The sequence below is a fragment of the Metopolophium dirhodum genome, chromosome 1 (assembly GCF_019925205.1).
Source record: "Metopolophium dirhodum isolate CAU chromosome 1, ASM1992520v1, whole genome shotgun sequence".
In the NCBI taxonomy this organism is placed as follows: Eukaryota; Metazoa; Arthropoda; class Insecta; order Hemiptera; family Aphididae; genus Metopolophium; species Metopolophium dirhodum.
In genome coordinates, this window is record NC_083560.1 from 26,303,646 (window position 1) to 26,324,708 (window position 21,063).

A 21,063-nucleotide genomic window follows, 5' to 3' on the forward strand; every position below is an offset into this window, starting at 1 on the left:
ATTTTATTTATGTAGATCTACCGATTTTTAATGTTTTTAGATTCTGAACGGAGCATTGAATGTATTTATATTTGATTTTACAATGATATTGTAATACTAATGTGATTTTTCTGCAATGACTTTTTAGTTAATATTTCTGCATTATACTGAAATGTACAGAACCAATTTATTCAGTAAGTTTAAATAAATACTCTTTCGCAAAACATTAAAAAAAATAACATATATATAATACTAATTGAAGTCCAAAAAAGTAAAATAGAGTGTAACAGAAAGATCTGACTAATGCAATAACTCTTGTTATAACCAATATTTTAAATTTTTCTTTTTTTCTTTATAATTTATTAACACTTACACTATATTTATAGTACACATTTTTTAATTTTTATTTCTTGAAACTGAAAATTTAAATTCAAAAATTTGATTAACAATATTTTGGAATATCTATTTCAAAATAGCGAAATGTAAATCTAATTATAAGAACAATTTTTATGGTAAAAACATTTATCTAAGTTTATTTTTTAAAATATATATAATTTTTAAGAGTAAACTAATTTAAAACATAATAGGTACATTTTTTCAAAATAATTATATTTTTGGGAATTTCCTGACAAGTATTAAATAAAAAACCCACATATTATTATAAATATATACATTCATTCGCTACACTCAGAATCTAAAAATGAAAATTGAAAATGTCCGTAACCTCGTCAGCTCATTACCTTGGATAAGTAGTATTAGAATTCTATTAAAATAAAAATTCAAACAATAAATAAATTCATATTTAAATATGAACACTTGCTTAGAAAATTGTAAGAATAAAGTGAAAGTTTTGATGATTTTATAGACGTAACTAAAACTTATTGATACTAACATCATTGATAAAAAAAAATATCAAAAATTACTGTTATTCAATAAGTATTCAAGTAAAAATTCAACTTGTCAATTAGGTTGTCCTACAGACCGGCATAATAATAATAAGTAAAATTAATAATATACAGATATATTAATTTAAAAAAAACTATATATATACAGATTACATAACTGATAATTATGTATAATTAATAATATACAAAATAATATAAGGCAGTGGTTCTCAATCTTTATTGTACCGCGACCCAAATTTCCTCTGAAAAATCTTTCATGACCCACGTGGTTTAAAGTAGTTATAAAATACAAAATTTGTTTATTACTTTTATTAGGTATTTATTATTTTAAAGGTTTATAATCAATATATTTTTACAAAATAATCTATTTTTAATAATGAGGCGTAATAATAACCGTCGTAATAAATAAATATACGACAAATTATTATTTATTAACCACGTAATTTTTGGTACTATATTAGTAAAATAATATAAGTATATTTAATATTAATTTAACATAAATTTCTTGGAATCTATATAATTCAAAAAATTTTTTATAGCCTACCAAAAATTAACTGACGACTCACAGTTTAAGAAACATTGATATAAGGTGTATTATATACAGAAGGATTGAACCAATAGAATTAACGTAATTTTTGATTTTATCAAAACAACTATAACATATTCCTAACTTTTATCTAAAATAATGTTAGGAATGTGTATTTGAGTAACTTTCAAATCAGAATTACCTATGCCACATAATATTATTGAGCAACAGCTTCTATTTCTTCGTTATAAGTGAATGACTTTCTAAAATTCTGTATGTGAAGTTGCATTTGAACTACGATATCTATACGATTCACATATTGATTTGCCATTGACAATCTCCACATAGAAGGTAACTGAATAACCTAAAAAATAAAATGTTTCTCCATATAACTTTATTTCCCCCAATGCATTTTAAAGTTTTATTTATAAATATTGAAAAATTGTTTACTATATTATCAACTATCAGTATTTGAAAAGTAGTATTATTCAGAATTGTCACAACCAATAGAATTAGCGTAATTTTTGATTTTATCAAAACAACTACAGTAGAACTCCAATTATCCGGACTAATTAATGTCAAGGGTGGTCCGGATAAGCAAATATCTGGATGATTGACATATGATATATCAAAAGTTATATACACACGTAACCATAAACAAATATGTAATTTTATTAGATATTCAACTGAAACAAAATAAGCTTTAATTAAAGTACATACGTGACATAATTTAAAACCAAAAAAAAAGCTGACTTGGCACATAATTTATTTTATTGTACTATTGTACTATACCGTGTGACGATTATACAACAACTGACTTACTAAGAATAATATCTATGTATGTGTGGCAATATTGTAAAATGTTATACATATGTATATGTATTGTACTATCGATAATTTTTAATATACCTACGTTGGAATGACGGATATTATTAAGAATAATATATATGTAGTACCTATTCTTTATCTAATCTAAAAACGATTATGAAACACGTGTATGAATAACGGCACGTGCCGTATTTTTCTCGTCCGGTTAATTGGACGTCCGGATGATTGGCGTTCGGATAATTGGAGTTCTACTGTATAACATATTCCCAACTTTTTTCTAAAATAATGTTAAGAAGCATCTTGTCTTCCCGTGTCCTACATTATCATAAACAGAAAATATCAATAAATGCGTATAAATATTTAGCAAAAAATTTTTACCAAGAGGTTGTCCTCGTGCACCACTCATTGATCCAACAACCGCCATAGAAGATTAAACGTTCAATAGCAAACTGAGTGTTCTTTCCTGATGACCATCAACTTCATCAAGTTTTTGGCTCAATACTTTTACAGAATCTACAATCTGGCTTTGACCAGAGAATATCTGATTTAATTCTCTTTGAATAACTGTTTCAAACCAATCTCCAAACTCGCCATCTTCTCTTGTTTTAGTTTCTGGATGCTGCTTGTGATAACTACATTTTACAACAAAGTAATAAATAAGAATAAGACATGCTATTATTCAGGGCCGAATTAAGGGGGGCCCAGGGGGCCCTGGACCCCGGGCCTCCACAAAATGAGGGCCCCCACTTAATGGGACTTTTTTGCGCCCAAGTGTAACACACACACAATATAATGTTTGCAAAATAAATTTAAATCACAAATAATATTGTTCAATCATATTTTATATAGTAAAATTATTAAAGTAATTTAAAATAGATTATTATGACTCGTAGAGTAGGATAAGCGATAAGGACAACTAAATAATATTGCTAATTTGGTATGGTTTAAAATTTTGAGACTATCAGTTATAAATAAACACATATTACTTGTATAGCAAGCCGCCCGACCGCTGTTGTTGATAAATACGTGCCGAATACGTTTTATATAAAAATATGCAATAACGTGGATAAAGATTATATTTAACATTGATGTGATATAGACGAGTACGGTGAGTAATGAGTACCCTCTTTATTCGTCTTCAACCATACGTCCACACGAGTACCCGAGTATCCAGGTTAGTTTAATGTATTATTTCTCACTATTAAATTTATTATTCCGACGATATTAGTTGATTTTTATTTTTTAATTGTTATTTTTAAAATAATATTCCTACCCGATTGAAACATTCACTGAATAATTATATGAGGATTTTTAGATTTATTATTATTTTATGTTATTAATTATTTTATATTATTGGATATCTACTAAATTTCAGTGGCGGCTCATGGTTATATGGTAGTGCGTTAATTTTTTTTGTTGAATTAATAAATTAAACAATATAAAATACATATTTTGTGTTCGCCACGGAAAAAATATATATAAATACATTATATAATAATATAAAGGGCTGTTAGTATACCAAAATTATAATTTTCCCGGGCTGTTTTTTTCTCCAAGTCCGCCACTGCACGGACTGCCACACTAACGGGTATAATAGGGTAGGTACAAACGCGATTTGTTCAAAAATCAATGGTATTATAAAAGAATTATAAACCATAATGATTCCTATTTAGGTACTATAAGAAGGATAATTGTAAATATCATTTTATTTTCAAATGTACGTAGGGAGTGATTACACATTAGCACGAGCCGTCACTACTAAATTAAAAAATTGTCTTTGAATAAACTGCTGAAATAAATTACTAATAAAATAATATAAATATCGTTTACTCTATTATAGTCATTAATTCATCAATTACCAAAACTATGGACGATCGTCATAAAACACCTCGCATATATACTTCTGGTGCTCAAAAAAGAAAGTTAAAGGTAGAACGTAATAAACAAATAGAAGAATAAAAATTATTATTAATTATATACTATTTAGTATTATATTAATATTATTATTATAGACTATGTAATATGTAGGCATATAATATAATATAATAAATATATTATACAATATAAATATTTAATGAACATAATTTACTACCAACTTTTATTGTATTACATTTTTTTTTGTTATTATTATTTTGGCATTATAATATAAATATTTTTAAACCATAATTTTATTTCTAATTAAATATTGTTTTTCGGTAAATGTTAATATACCTATTATTAAATTAAATTCACTTATAAAGTTATAATAATATATTAAAATATTAAATATATGTATGTTATCGAAAAATAATATATACTTCTAAGGTGGGCCCAGGGCCCCCACATTCCTAAATCCGGCCCTGCTATTATTACAAATGAGTATACACTATAAGGTTGGAAGTTAAATTGAGAATTTCAAGTCGAGGAAAATTAAATGTTATAATATTGTTTGAAAGAGATTTCTGTGCTTGAGATTTCAAAATTTTGATTTACCAAGAGTCAACTAATATTTATTAACTATCTTACTTTTTTTTTTCTTGATCTAATTTCCGTTGGTAATCTGCATACTCTGTTAGTTTATTTTTTTCATCTAAGGTAGTCTGTTGAGAGGTACCAGCTGGTTTGAATGTTGTTCCTGGTGGGTAAATACTATATGTCAAAAAATGAATAACATCGTGACCATCTGAAATATAAAATTGTATTTAATCATAAGCTTATTTAAATAAACACAATAATATTATATAAAGAGATCACTACCTGCAAGACCACCGGTAGCAGCATATACACCAAAATGACCATGCTTAGGTAAAAATACATTTTCGCAAATTTCAATACTTTTCGTTATTAACCACTATGAAAAAATACCTAAACAAATAAAAACATAAAATATAATTGATGCTTTCATGATGACTTGATATAATTTTAGAAATTGTCAGCATCTATATAGGATATACAGATGGAATAATTGAATTAAAAACTAATAACTGGAAAACAAGCAAACAGACAATGGATATTGTTGCTTATGGTCAAACTAGGTATATAATAAAAGTATAAGGATATAGTCCCTAAATTTATTGTCTCCGCCTTACTAACGCATAGCATACCAAATTGTACGTTCAGAAGAATACATTCGACTCTTTTATTTTTAATATTAGATTGAATGTATTTATAATTACATTACAAAGTAAGAATCTATTGAAATATTTAAAAAAACAAGTTAGCCCTAATGATATTACTACCTACTTTTAAATTTTATAATTAGTAAATTCCCTCTAATAATAAAGTAAAATGGATTCTTCTGAATGTAAATTTTGCTATGTTATGACTTTATGAGTTAGTAAGATGGAATAACACATTTGGGGACAAAGTTTTTAATAAAACGTTTAGTTTTTTATAAATATTAAAATGACTAAGAGATAATGACAGAGGAAGAAGTAACAAAAATTCAAGTATAAGATTTTAAATATTTCAAAAAATTTAACATTTTACATTAAGATTATTTATTTATAATTTTTGTTTTATTCAATTATATTATAAATAAATTCGTAGTCACAACAATGAACAGACGTATACAAATACTCTGTTTGGTTAATTATGTTTTTATCCAAACTAAGACGTATTCTATGTTGACAAACATCGATAAACCGCATTTTTGTTTAGAAATCTTTGTGAAGGACGTATTTTTCAACTTAATATTTTCATCGTTGGAATTTTGTTTTAGGAGGTAAAGTAATGTATTATAAATAATAATAATTTTTATTTTATTTATTAATAATAATTATTTGTTAATTACTTATATATTTTATACTAAGTTGAAATAATTATAAGTATCTATATTATGTTATATTATATTATAATTTATAAGAAGTGTTCTCGTATAAGCAAAATATGTTTTATAACAATTTATATTTTCATATATTTATTAGTATTTTATATGTATGTACCTATTTTATAATATTATCTTTATGTCCTATAAGTTATAACCATATCAATTAATATTAAAATATATTTTATGTTTTGATATTAAAGTACATACAATTAAATTAAAAATTATTCACATTAAAACAAAATAGTGCAATTTATTTTAGGGGTAAAATGGTTCTTTGTTCTGTATTTGGTTGCAATTCAAATAATAATAAGAAAATGGCAACTTGCATCGAATCTGAAAATGTTAATTTTTATAGTTTTCTAAAAAGAAATAAATCACCACTTAGATTTAAACAATGATTAGTGTTTTGTAAACGTAAAGATTTTGTCCCGGGTAGCGGATCTAGAGTATGTTCAAAATATTTTCAAGAAAAAGATTTTACAGAATCGAGTTAACTACAAAAACAATTACTGCCAAATAAAAAAATAAAGTTATATTTAAATTCCGATTCTATTCCAACTATTTACAAAATTGGTGATCTTAGACCCAAAACACCTTAAAGTATAAGAATATACCGAAAAAGAAACGAAAAAGATATTATATCAAAACAAAATTCAACTAATACACCGGTAAAAAAATTAAAAGTTGACAATTTTAATGAATCTGATTCCAAAGACGATAATTAACTAGATATTGATAATCCAAATTGTATTTACTTCAGTGATAATCTGAATGATAAAGGCATATAGTGTGATTTAGGCAATGAGTGCTACAAATTTTATAAGCCTACAAATGACATATCTTTTGAAATAGAAAACCAAGAAAAAGAAGAAGAATTTTATGAATGTTAACAGATACAGCAAAAACCATCATCAAATATAGAAGATTAATTAAGTAATATGGGATTGTTTATTGTCACTTGAAAAAAATGAAAACCTTAGAAAAAAAAACATGAAAATGCATATTTATGGAAAAGTAGTATTAATAATCATCTTTGGTGGGCTTCGCAAAACTGCAAAGATGACGGTCAATTATTAGTTGAAAAATTCACGTCTCTACTACATCACATAAAAAATGAAAATGAATGGGAAGAAAATGGAGTAACAAAAACCTGCGATCATGATCCATTAACAGATGAATAAATAAATAAAAGACTATGGTTAAAATCCATCTGACTACGCATTGAAAAAAATTATAACTGCCAAAGATTTTATAAAAGATTTGCCAGATGCAAAACGTTTTGTGCATACTGGGCGCTTGGAATCTTATCATAATGCAAGGCTAAAGTATATGCCAAAACGAATTCATTTGAAATATAGAGGTATGTACATAAGATCCATCTTGGGCCATAATTATAATACAAATAAACAAGTAGTAGGTGATAAAATGGTATACTCGAAACCGTTAGGGAAATACACAATAAAAAATGTATATGAGGGTACTGATGATTGGCGAAAACAAATTATAGGAGAAGTACTCGATTTGGGGAAAAAAAACAATCAAATATAATATCATAACAATATCAGAAGAAATTGAGATTCCTAAGTCCATAGCTCTAATACCAAGACCAAATATTGAAAAAATATGGTCTAAAAGATATTCGAGATTTACAATTGAATTTTATAATATTCTGTTCAAAATGTTTATATTATTATTTTTAGTTTTTAGAACAATAAATATATATTCATCTAATCATCTATATAAGAGTATATATTTATGTGAAACATCAAAATAATATTACCTCATTACCTTTTCTATTATCATAGTTAATAGAGGTAATACAAATTAATTATGTACATTTAAATTTAGTAAAACGACAAAACGTACACTAACATTTTATAAAACCTACAGACTTAAGATAATTGTTTTAATTTTTAATTTTTGTTGAATATAACAAAAAATATAAAAAAATAACCAAGACCTCATTGCCTGCCGCCACGCCACCACTGTTAGTTATATTAATAAATTATTTATTAATTGAACCAGTCATTTTTTTTTGTTTCATGTTCCTTTAAAGATATAATTGTTGCCCGTCAAGCTATGGAACTGTTTTCTCCATAATTACTCAAGATAAAACAATTTTGTAGCGCTCGTAGACAGAACTGGAATATTTATATGCTATATTATATCGAAATCACTATTGACAAATATGTTAGAGAGCGCATTCAGTCAGATAAGCAGCTGTCCCTACGAGCAATATCAATTGCTATATGATATTTAATCATGATTGTTATTCCTACACAACAACACATACCGTTAATGTGTTCATATAATATTCAATTTTGTCTCTTGTCGGAAAAGGTTTATTTCTTAAGTCTCTCAAACACCCGGATAACTGTTAAGTAGAGCCATCACTAAAAAAAACATGGTAAATAAATAATTTATTTAATAAATGAATTGGTTTATTTACTTTGCATGATCAAAAACTTGTGTTCCATCATTTACTACACCCATAATATATGGATTTTTGTGTTTGCCATCATTGTCGAAAGAATCAAAGAATACTTCCAAACCAGTCAATTTGTCAGTTACCAAATACTGGACCATTGAAGTCACCTTTTTTAGAAGATGTATACCAAAATTCCTGTTTAAAATCATATTTTAATATTATTATAAATAATAATAATAATATACTATGATAAATATACCAGGCTATCAGCACCAATTCTACCTCTTCCGCTGACTAAAATGTATTTCAACTGTCCACCAATCAAACTTTGTTTGACTTTCTGTCCAAATTGCACCTGCAAAAAAAAACTTTTGTTTATTAAATTCACTAATATTAATTGATATGGAATAAAATAACAAATGTTTCTCACAAGACTTAATTGTAGAAATACATGTTATTTTCTTATTTATGTGTTCTAAAATTTATTTTTTACTTTTTTAAAAAGTCCTATGTAATAAGTTTTTTGTCACGTATGCACTGAAAGTTTGGATGATGATTGTAGCTTTGGAAAGCAATATTTTTCCGTCCAACAGACGCTAAAGTGGGAATACACATAACGCTGGGAGGTAAAGTGGAAATCCCCAAGTGCTGGACACGCATATCACGCGTATCCCCTGCACAACCAGACACTGAAATGTATACCACAGTCACTACAAAACATAAAGTTTTGGTACATCTTATACTAATATTATAACCTCCATGCATGAAGCTTAAAATAAATAAAACCAAAACGTTTCTTTCATGATATATTGTATGCACAGAATAGTCTGGTTGTTGCATAGATCCCTGCATGATCCCGTGATCGATGAAAGCAGAGTAGTGACAAAAAATAATATGTGTAGATCGTGTGGGAAGGTAATTTCAGTCTTGGGTGTAAAGTGGCCCTTGCCTGCGACTCGTGCAGCACACGTCGTCCGCGACTGAATAGTCCGCTCACTTCCCACACAATATATTAGTCATTAAAAAATACAAAGTACACACTTTATTTTTAAATTTAAATTAAATTAAATTTTACTAGAAAAAGAACTGAACACTAAAATGTTTAATTTACCGATTTATAATAAATTCTGTAAAAAAGATTTATTCAAATATATGAAGCATTATTTCTTCCAAGCTTAAAATATATAAATGTAATAAAAAGTAAACTATATTCCTTGAAATATACGTAGATCATACCTTATATACCTTATTTATTGATACAATATTATCAATAAATAAGAAATAAAACTTAAGATGTTATTGTTATGAATATTTAATTTTAATTTCCATAATATTTAAACAGTAGTATTAAACTTAATAAAGCATTTGATGGAACTAAATAAACCTTCTATTGTCATAATACTATGAGTACTATGAGAATAAAAATATAGTACGTATAAAATCATAATGAATTGGATAAGAACAAACCTTTTTGACTTTTTAAAGATGGTGCAATTCGATTATTATCAGTGCTGGCAATAGCATCTATACAAAACAAAAACAACAAATAAATAAACTATATTTTTAGTATAAAGCAACATTCCAACTCTTAATAAGTTATTAACAAATATTACATAAAATTTGCATAAGGATGAACTGTTTATGAGTGATTTATAATCGATTCAAACACTTCTCATTTTTAATAGATAAAGCATTTTGAAATAAAACACTCTGGAGAGTATTTTAAGATACATACCTCCCATTGTGTTGGTTATTTTTATTGATTTTTTTTGAAACTTATGATTATTTTGTTTACATAATAATTTTTTATAATTTTTATGCTTATAAATGTTTAGGTACATTAATAAATGTTTGAAACGAGTATTAGGTATGTAATCGTAACAAATATGAAATCGCGACTTTTCTCTCTGGGCAGGCAACTGTCTAGAGAGAGAGGCCGCCATTTCCCTGACCGGGCATGGCAGAAACCTACAGGTGCCCAATTTAAAATTCTAATCAAAATACACGTGTTTACCAACCTAACGTACCCTCCCCTACAAACAAACAGCTAATAGCCATAGTGGCCGGGCTTAATGATCAATATTAAAAAAAAAAATGTAGGTATTTAAAATAAACTTCCTAATTCCTTTTAATATTAATTAGTAGGTATAAACTAATGTGCAGCTTTGTAAAAATTAAAGTGGCTTTAAATTATTGTTATTTTTTACAACCACTTCAAGATAAGTAAGCTTCAAGTCGGCTTCAAGTGTTTTAAAAGATTTTTATTTGGTATTTTTCCGTTGATAAAATTCTAAGTGCACATCGTTAAATTCAAAACAAATTTCAATACCTCTTTGAATGCAAGCATACTGTACAGTTATTACCAGCTATTGGTAGGGCATAAAGTTTACAAAGCTGTTTCTAGCATTCGTTTCTAAACATAACGTGATCAAATGTACCTATATGGAACGTTCAGTGAGGAAAATAATCAGTAAATCGAAATAGAAACCTATGAACATAAAAAAAAAATTAAAAAAAGATAAAGAAGGAAACACGGTAAGCGTTGACATACTTCCGCCGTATTCCCAGAACGGTACAGATCCATCCTTCTGTGCCAAATATGGAGGTTTGAAGCTGTACTTGTACTCGAACCGGAACCTAGTTGCAGCGTCCTAAATCGGCATAGCCCGACAATAGAACGAAGACGACGGACACCACCAGCAGCGGCAGACGGAACTGCAACAAGTTCCCTAACAGCTGGAGCTTTTTGATGGACAAGCCGGTATGCACTCTCACGACCGGACTACGCGACTTCTCTGTATTATCGGTATAATATGTACCTATGCACTATTGTGCGCCTTTGACTTGCGGTTCGAAACTTTTGTTCGCGGGTCGATCACAACCGCGTAATCGGGAAAAACGGTGTTTCGGCGATTCGAATGTTAAACGTTAGAGGTTCCACGATATTATTGTTATTATGACAATAATCTTAAAAAGCAATACATTTAATACGTACACGTAACGTAACCAGTAGCCGCGGCCGGTAGGGCACTATAGAAGTAGGTATAATCATCCGCCATTTTTCGACAAATGATTACCAGTTATCACTGTTTGAAAACTCAACTCTAGTTAAATCTATAAAAAAATAGTTACTCAACTTCGTTCGGGAACGCAGAGTTAACTCCGTACTACCGTTCGGTAACACCGAGTTGTTATAATCCGGGTAGTAAGTTTTTTTGACCCCGAAAAAATAGGTAGGTTGTTTTAACTCCGTTGATAATAAAGCTTATCTACGAAGATATCAAACACTACACTATCACTAACCCACTCTAACTAAACGTACTCTTCTCTAACTATTCATATTCGAACGCACCCATAGTATAGTTCGTTGTACATAGTGATAAGACAGAATCGCGGGCATTACATTTAAACGAGGTCCGAAAATTCGTGAACGATGCAGCTCCACGACCCACGGATTTAAGACGTAACACGGGCATTTTATTGTCTCCGTTATGTATAGCAAATTTACGTTCTGCGTAAACCATTTTTATTATTTGTGTCTGTGTTCACGATAAGTATTCGAAATAATGCTTCGCTTTTCATCTTTTCCGGTGAGAAAGTGCATCTAGTAGGTAGGTGCAAAGGGGATGTTCGAAATGAACAGTACCTAGTCTGCAAAAGCGCGGGGGAAAAAAAAATTTAGACAAACGTGAATTTTTACGTAAAATCGTTTTTGGTTTTTCGTGTAAGTGGTGTTACTCTAAAATAAATTACTGTAGATACATGCAATTTTCACGGGTGTTTATATCAGAATTTGAACTTTTTCAAAATATTTAGATTCATGTCTAGGTATTCATATGCATATGAAATTTTTGATTATTTTAGTTTTTTCTTAATTTATGTCGATAAAAATATTTTCTCTTGGTCCAAAAACTTGAGAATATAATACGCCTACAACGTTCCTTGTAAGTTGTTGTATTAGTGGAAATTAAAAAAAAGTCTAGCGCAAATCCACAATAGTTTTTTATGAGCGTCTGAAGTTAGAATCTTGACCAAATTTGTAAAAATCACGACAATTTGAAAACTATATTTTAATTAGAAATTCATACAAATGTATATTTCTATTCGAAAATTGAATTTATATATTATATAAGATTCCAGTGGTTCGACCTTGGACCCAAATAAAAATTTCAGAGCTGTAACTACTGTCGTGCACTAGTATATTATGAATCGTGCTTTTTAATTTATTCTTGATAAAAGTAAATTTATTTTATTATTATGGCACAATAAACATATTAAAAATTTAAAAGCCAATATTGGAATAATTGCAAAAAACAATAAAAATATGATTTATTTGGAATCAGAATGACATGAAGCAAATTAGATTTCTTTATCTCATATAGAAACATTTCTATATTGCAATAGTAATTAATTCAAAAATATCTAAAAAAAAAAAACAGGAAAATGCAATTAAAATCTTAAATAAGTCCTTAAAATGAAAAAAGTTAGTTAATTGTCGTATTATGCAGCCCAAAAGATTCACAGTTTAAATCGTTATCGTAATGAAACTAATTCTGTGCTCACTTAAGCATATCATACCATCAACCAGAATAAATATGTAAAATCATACGAATCCGCGCTCTTATCATATTAAAATAGATCGAGTTCATAAGCACAGAAATAATTAAGTTAAAAGTTGAAATTTATTAGTTTTAAGTCCATAGACATGAAAAACAAAATGTTTTAATTGTTTTATATGGCTACAGTTATATTATCTTATATTATATTATGATTTATTATTTTCTCCCTTAGTATTAATTTCTTATTTAGTATGTACAAATAACTGCTACAGGAATAACAATAATTTACAACACATTACTACATTGGTCATATATTTCTAAACTTAAAAATACATTTTAAAAGTTTGATATATAACTTATAATGATTTTAAATAGGTACAACCTAATTACTTTTTTTTTTTATTATAAAATTTAAAACTAAAGTTTTCTTACATTAGTCATTGAAAAAATAATTTTATTCACAAGCATAACTCCACAATTTATAGGTATAGTTTTTTTTTTAGTTAAATAAAGTAACTAAGTACTTTCTGATGGGTGGTGGGGGCAAACATAGGAAAAATAATTACAAATTAAAGGAAATAGGTACCTATCAGAATATACCTAATTTAAAAGTCTTCATCAATTATGTCCATCGTTGATACTTGAAGAATTTTAATAACAGCGACTCAAGTTTTTCGGAAGTTGCAAAGAAGTTTGTCTTTCCTCGTTGTTAATGGGATTCTTGACCTGTAAACAATAATTTACTTATTTAATTCAATTTGATAAATAATATTACTGTTATAATTTTTTATCAATTATTACTATAAGCATAAGCTAAATATATAATCGAACATTTAATACATTTTTAACTACACAATAATTTGCAAATTGTTGATGAATTTTGTCAAATTGTGAACTTTAAATGCATATGCAAAATGGTGGTTATGTATCTCATATATTTGTGAACAGACATTGTAGAAACTATAATAGGATCCCGATTCCCGGTATTACATTTTCAAACTCTTTGACAGAGCAAAGACATTTTTACTGACAGTAATTTTAAAAACAAAACTAATAGAAAATATTCAAATGTATTACCTATCCACATAACTAGCTCAAAAAGAGTAAAATTGTTTTAAAGACTGTATGGTGTGTAGAAAATGCTAATACGAACATTCAGCAAACAAATCATGTATCTACACCTATTTTTTTTTTTTTAGTTACACCAATAAAACAAAATCAATTTTTATCAAAAATTGGTGTTGCATAAATATAACCATTTTTCCTTAATTATCTTTTTGTTTTTCCTGATGTATTTGAAAACATCTGGGAACTTTCAATTTTTACCTGTTTAATTCATCCAACTAGATTCATTTTCATGTAAGAAAAGATACCAATGTCCAAACTAGTTATGTGTTTCTTTGCAATTTAAATATGTTGAAGTCCTCTGTGTTATTAAAATTGGATTCTTGCTCAGCTAAATTGTATAACCTAAAAATTAAAACTTTGTTAAAAATATGTTAGTGCATCATTTGTCTTCTCTCTTTGAACTACGAGCAACATGCAAATGTGAATACAGTAGATCCAATTTTGTACTGTTTGTCTTAATATATTGGAGTGATATGATATAATATTATAATCAAACTTAAAGGCAAAAATATTTTTTAAGGAACCTTATAGGGAAGCACTTATTTGTATTTTATTTTTAAAACAAGTTATGGATATTTTAAGATTTTAACATATAATTATTTATTTATTAATTTATTTTGACTTAACGTGCTGAGCCCTTTTGATATACAAATATATGTCCACGCACACAATTAGATATTATACAATGTGTCTCGTGAACAGATGGGTATGTTAGTTAATAGCATAGCAAAATAGCTTTAAAATAAAAAACCTATCTACAATATTCTCACCTTTAAGTTTCATAATTCGCTTCAATATTGTATGGCTTCATCTGAGTTGGTAGTATTATCTTCAAGAAATTCAACGTCTGAAATATTGACAATACTTTGGCTCAACTTCCTAGTTCCTTGTATGTGGTACATCATATATTTCAGTTTTGAAAACCATAATAAGTAGGTATAATCCATTGTATGAACTAAAAATGATAAACTATTAAATATCTTTTGGTTTTGGCAAACATTTAAAATTTGATACTTACATAAGTGTGTGTAAATTAGACATTATTAAGTTTCTAAGGCTTTTCTAGGGGAATTAAAATCATCAACTGTAAGGCATCCAAATCATTTATTTGTCTGTTCATTTTCTTCTAATTCATCGTTGGAAAAACACAATTTTCTGAAAATGTTAAGTTGTAAGAAATATATAAATACAACATAAGTTCATGAATTTTACCTCTTAGATACGATTTACTAGTCGTGCTCAAGAGTAGTACCAATGTTGCTGTAAATTCCTAAAATTTATTTTACTTCTCTATCCCAGGTAAGTGGTTTAGATTATGTTTTGAGATAGTCTCTGGCCATGTTTACTAGTTTACTGAACATTGTTTACAATCACTAATTGTGAAATGATTACCGCAGATTCTATGCCAGATAGACATCGGAATATAATCATTTAATTCGAAGACCCATTATTTTCTTCTATTACATTGACTTTTTGGAAATCTATATTTGTGAACAAATTAGCAAATTAGACTGACTCCATATTATTAAGAAATATAATAAGTATGCAACCATGATATAATACTTACAAACGAAAATTAACGTAATGTGGCTAGGCGATACTTTGGATGTTTTACTAAAAAGAATACACTTATGCATGGTGATTTTGTACTAAAATGTATGAATAGAACTCTGCACGGCTGTAGTCTGTATTTTCGTTCAAATTTCAAATAATCACGATTCGGGAGTGATTCAAACATTTCAAACGTCGGCAAACAAAAAAATAATATTGTTATGTTGTTATTTATTTGATAAGAATTATTACTATTACAGTTTGTGGTACATAGTGATAAGTCACAATGGTTATCAATAAATTGGTGGTGATTTCTTGCCGGAGGCGGGCGTTAAATTTTACCGATGTCGAAGTGATGATCCGACGGGGGTTTCAGGTGTTTAGCATAGATAATATAAAGGTGGGTCCACACTTGATCAAAATTACATTGTTTAAAAATTTGCGCCGCAAATATTTCTTGCGGCGCAAGCGATCCGTAGGCCCACGGATAGCGAGCGTGCCGCACACCAAATCTTACGTGACGCGGCTTTAGATTATTATTATGATTATTATAATCTTATATAATATTATCTATGGTGTTTAGTCATTCTGTTATCTGCTTGTATTTTGGCGAAACCTTAATGTAAATTGTCAGAAGTTAGAAACATTTTAAAATAATATTTTAGAAACAACATTTAAAATAGTTCATTCCGAAATATTAGTAATTGGAATTTGGAGTAGACCACGAGAATTAAAAGAAGTATTTAGTTCTTTCGAATAAAAATACAAATAAAAAGTATATTCATTAAGTATTATTGTATACGCCACGCAAAGTCTTGGCGTATATAACAGATATATTTCGGTTTCCGATTCTCTAACCGTCAAACGAGTAAATTATCGACACCGGCTGTATGAGGTTATTTTAATGCTCCTTTTGGTGACCAATATAACGAGTACTGCACAAAAGGATAATTAAACAGAGGTCCAACAGGATTTACACTATACAATTCTAAGGTTACTTTACTCTCGAACAACTGACTACGATAACGAGTACTGGATGTCCTAGGGTGATATCTCTTTAACCCAGACAAATCTCGACTGATCACGATAACGAGTACTGGGTGATTAAGTAAGTACTAGAGTGTCTTGCTACCTTTTCTAAAAGTGTTGTTCACGACAAAAGCCTGAAATAAAACTTTAAAACACAACTTTCGGTCAGAAACACTTATTGATAAAATAAAACACTTAGTCCGTGCTACAGTTGTCGCTTACCCGCGTACAACCGTCGAACCTCTACGCTCCCGTCGAGTTCCACCACGACAGCGGGACTGCCTCGTGCCTGTGCATGTAGCGGTGTTATATGCACAACATATATTGAAGTGTTGCCTCAGCACATTTTAGCTTCATTGGACTGAGGAATAATTCACTTATTTGCTAAATTATATTTATACAATAATACTATATATATATACATATATACATCTTATTGTATACATCAACAAATCTTGTTCAATAGTTACGGATTTACAAATGGCATGTGTTATAACACCTTGAGGTGGCTTTTGAACCAATTGTTTAAATAAGAGACAAGGAAAAATCTATGTGTAAACTCTAAAGAACATTCAAATAATAAAATATGTGATAAAAAGTTTGTACTAGGAATTTGGAAAATGAATATTTAAATTTTTGAGCAGAGTATATTTTAATTAAGATTTAATTTTATAATTAACTTTGAAATCAAGAAATAACCATCGCCTGAAAACAAAACAGATTTAATAAAAGCATATTATATACTATATAGTATAAGCATAGGCTAAATATAATAGCACACAAATACAGTTTAACATTTAATACATTTTTATCTACAAGATAATTTGCAAATTGTTGATGAAATTTGTCAAAATGTGAACTTTAAATGCTTATCAAAAATGGTGGCTATGTATCTTTAATATTTTTGAACATATATTATAGAAACTATAAGGATCCCAGTATTACATTTTCAAACTCTTTGAGAGAGCAAAGACATTTTTATTGACAGTAATTTTAAAAACAAAACTAATCGAAAAAATGACATGGTCTTATCCCCATAATAAGCTAAACAGAGTAAAATTGTTTTAAACATTGTATGGTGTATTGAAAATGCTAATAGGAACATTCGGCAAACAAAACATGTATCTATACCGAGGTATTGTTTTTTTAGTTACACTTATAAAACAAAATCAATTTTTGTCAAAATTATAATCATTTTTCCTTAATTATCTATTTCTTTTTCCCAATGTACTTGAAAACGTGTGGAAACATTCAATCTTTACCTGTTTAACGCATCCAACTAGATGCACTTTCCTTTTAGGAAACATACCAATGGTCCAAAGTAGTTATTTGTTTTTTTGCAATTTAAATACATTGAGGCCCTCTGCGTTATTAAAATTGGATTCTAGCTCAGCAAAATTGTATTACCTAGAAATTAAAACTTTGTTAAAAATATGTCAGTGCACCACTTGTTTTCTCTCTTTGCACAACCATCAACATGCAAATGTGAATAAGACTGATATGACATAATGTTATAATCAAACTTAAAGGCAAAAATATTTTTTAAGGAACCTTACGGGGAAGCACCTATTATGTTAATTGTATTTTATTTTTAAAACAAGTCATGGATATTTTAAGATTGTAACATACAATTATTTATTTATTAATTCATTTTGACTAAACGGGCTGAGCGCTTTCGATACACAAATATATGTCCACGCACACAATTAGATGTAATACGATGTGTCTCGTGAACAGGTGGGTATGTTAGTTAATAGCTTTAGAATAAAAACCGATCAACAATATTCTCACCTTTGAGTTGCACAATTCGCTCCAATATTATATGGCTTCATCTGAGTCGGTAGAATTATCTTCAAGAAAGTCAACGTCTGAAAAATTGTCAATACATTGGCTCCACTTCCTAGTTCCTTGTATGTGGTACATAATATATTATTTCAATTTCGAAAACAATAATAAGTATAATCCATTCTATGACCTAAAAACGATAAGCTTTTAAGTGACTTTTGGTTTTGGCAAACATTTAAAATTGGATACTTGAGTGATATACTTACATAAGTGTGTGTGAATTAGACATTATTGAGTATCTAAGGCTTTTCTGGGCTAATCAAAATCATCAACTGTAAGTCCTCAAAATCCTTTATTCGTCTGTTCATTTTCTGCTAACTCATCGTTGGAGAAACAAAGTTTTCTGAAATTGTCATTTTGTAAATAATATATAAATACCTAATTCATAATTTATGTTAAACGTTTTTACCTCTTAGATGCGATTTCCTAGTAGTACTCACGAGTAGTACCGATGTTGCCGTAAATAACAAAATTTATTTTAACTCTCTATCCCAGACAAGTGGTTTGGATTATGTTTTGAGACAGCCTCTGATCGTGTTTACTAATTTACTGAGCATTGTTTACAATCACTAATTGTGAAATGATTACCGCAGATTCTATGCAAGGTAGAAATTGGGATAATCATTTAATTCGAAGACTTTTAGTCATTATTTCCTTTTATTTCATTGATTTTTTGGAAATCTATATTTGTGAACAAATTAGCAAACTAGACTGACTCCAATATTATTAAGAAGTATAAACAGTGCAATTAGAAGATAATACTTACAAATGAAAATTAACGTAATGTGGCGAGGTGATACATTGGATGTATTGCTAAATAGAATACACTCATCCGTGGCGATTTTGTACTAAAATGTATGAATAGAACTCTGTACGACTGTTCTGTAGTCTGTATTTCTGTTCAAGTTTCAAATAATCGTGATTCGCAAATGATTCAAACTCAACGTCGGCATACGAAAAAATAATAATATTATGTTGTTATTTATATGATAACAATTATAACCATCGTTCGTTGTACATAGTGATAGTTCAGAATACAGATTACAGTCTATTGCTGATGTGAGGGCACTATAGAAGTATTTATTGTACCTTACCGCCTATCGCCGAAACATAGATTATCAATATTATTACGTAACCTTCCGACGTTATCAAAACAACTTCTTCAGGACATCGGCACGTCCGCGCCGCGCTCCGGACACCATACTGATAACAACTTATGGACGTGCCCTATATTATTATCTATGGTCCGATCTGAATTCAGAAATTATTATTATTATTATTATTATTTTCACAACCACCTCCAACAAAACGCCATTTCCCGGTCGATCCTCAACGTATATGCCCTATGGTGGCAGTGAAGCAGTGACAGTCCGCCTTACGCGCGCCAATGCGTCGAGACGTTCAAACCGATTATCTCGACGATTATATTATTATTTCGTATTCGATTTCAAACAACTACACGTCATATAGTGCTCTAGTGTAATGCCAGTGGAATCGCTGGAATTTAAGTGAACAGTGCACACTAATGTCTAATAAATATCGTAATAATATCATCTTGTATTGGTTATTTATACGATGAAGACATCGTACCCGCCATAGTAGACCTATAAACTAAAGCCTGCATAAGGAACTGTATACATTTTACTAATTAGTTTCTTTTCTCGCTCACTCTACAATCGTACCCCTGACTTCTCTTTCTAAGCGCTGATTATTAGTTTATAGCAGTGGCCGCATGCTTAACAATAAAAACGTTATGGTCATTACCAGTCCTGTAAAGAATACTTTTAAAAAGTATCTAAGATACCTACTACTCAAATACTTTAATTGTATAATATTTCAAATACTACTCAAATACTTTAAAAAAATTATTTGGAATACTTTTCAAATACTTTTGGTTTTTAAAGTAAGTTCTTAACTATCGTAATATAGTCTATAGACACAGTAAGTTTATAATCATTTTATTTTTATTAATTATTTATTAATTACATTACATTATTATTTATTACAAACCTTCGGGATTTGGCTAACACAGAAATACAGAATATTAAATAACACTATTATTCTATTATTTTAGTTGAAAATAATATTTTTCCAAACAAATATTTCAAATAAAAATAAAATGTTCGAAATAAAAAACTAAAGTATTTAATACAAAAATAAGTATTTAAAATATCATTCAAAATACTTCATGCTGAAAGTATTTAAAAAGTTATTCAATACTTAAAAAAGTATTTGAATACTTTTTCTCAAATACTTTTACTCAAATACTTTACATGACTGGACCTATCCTAACCCACTATACCAACCGTGGTCCATAACCACCCTCCCATCTATAATGTGTATCGACGGATACACAACCTTGAGTACCTATATAGAATAGCCGCCACTGCGAACTGAGCGAACTTGTATATTAATAATTTCAACAAACACGAACAGACACACATAGGTACAAACAAAACGCAGTACGCACACACATT

At 28.6% G+C, this 21,063-nt stretch overlaps 2 long non-coding RNA genes and 1 pseudogene across 3 annotated transcripts; all 3 read right to left on the minus strand.

The window, feature by feature from the left end:
- Nucleotides 1-1,434: 1,434 nt before the first annotated feature.
- On the minus strand, nt 1,435-11,849 carry LOC132935109 (protein ERGIC-53-like; annotated as a pseudogene).
- Nucleotides 11,850-13,491: 1,642 nt separating this feature from the next.
- LOC132936098 (uncharacterized) lies at nt 13,492-17,427 on the minus strand. 2 transcript variants are annotated; one of them, XR_009663395.1, is made up of 7 exons: nt 15,971-17,427; nt 15,729-15,846; nt 15,374-15,642; nt 15,180-15,316; nt 14,932-15,116; nt 14,360-14,503; nt 13,492-13,759 (listed from the first exon to the last, which is right to left on the minus strand). It is a non-coding gene; the product is annotated as an uncharacterized LOC132936098 (long non-coding RNA). The 2 variants fall into 2 exon arrangements; XR_009663394.1 differs by having other exon boundaries at nt 15,729-17,427.
- A 564-nt stretch (nt 17,428-17,991) lies between these two features.
- Nucleotides 17,992-19,593, minus strand: LOC132936099 (uncharacterized). The gene is made up of 5 exons (XR_009663396.1): nt 19,353-19,593; nt 18,996-19,267; nt 18,793-18,929; nt 18,533-18,716; nt 17,992-18,148 (listed from the first exon to the last, which is right to left on the minus strand). It is a non-coding gene; the product is annotated as an uncharacterized LOC132936099 (long non-coding RNA).
- Nucleotides 19,594-21,063: the final 1,470 nt, after the last annotated feature.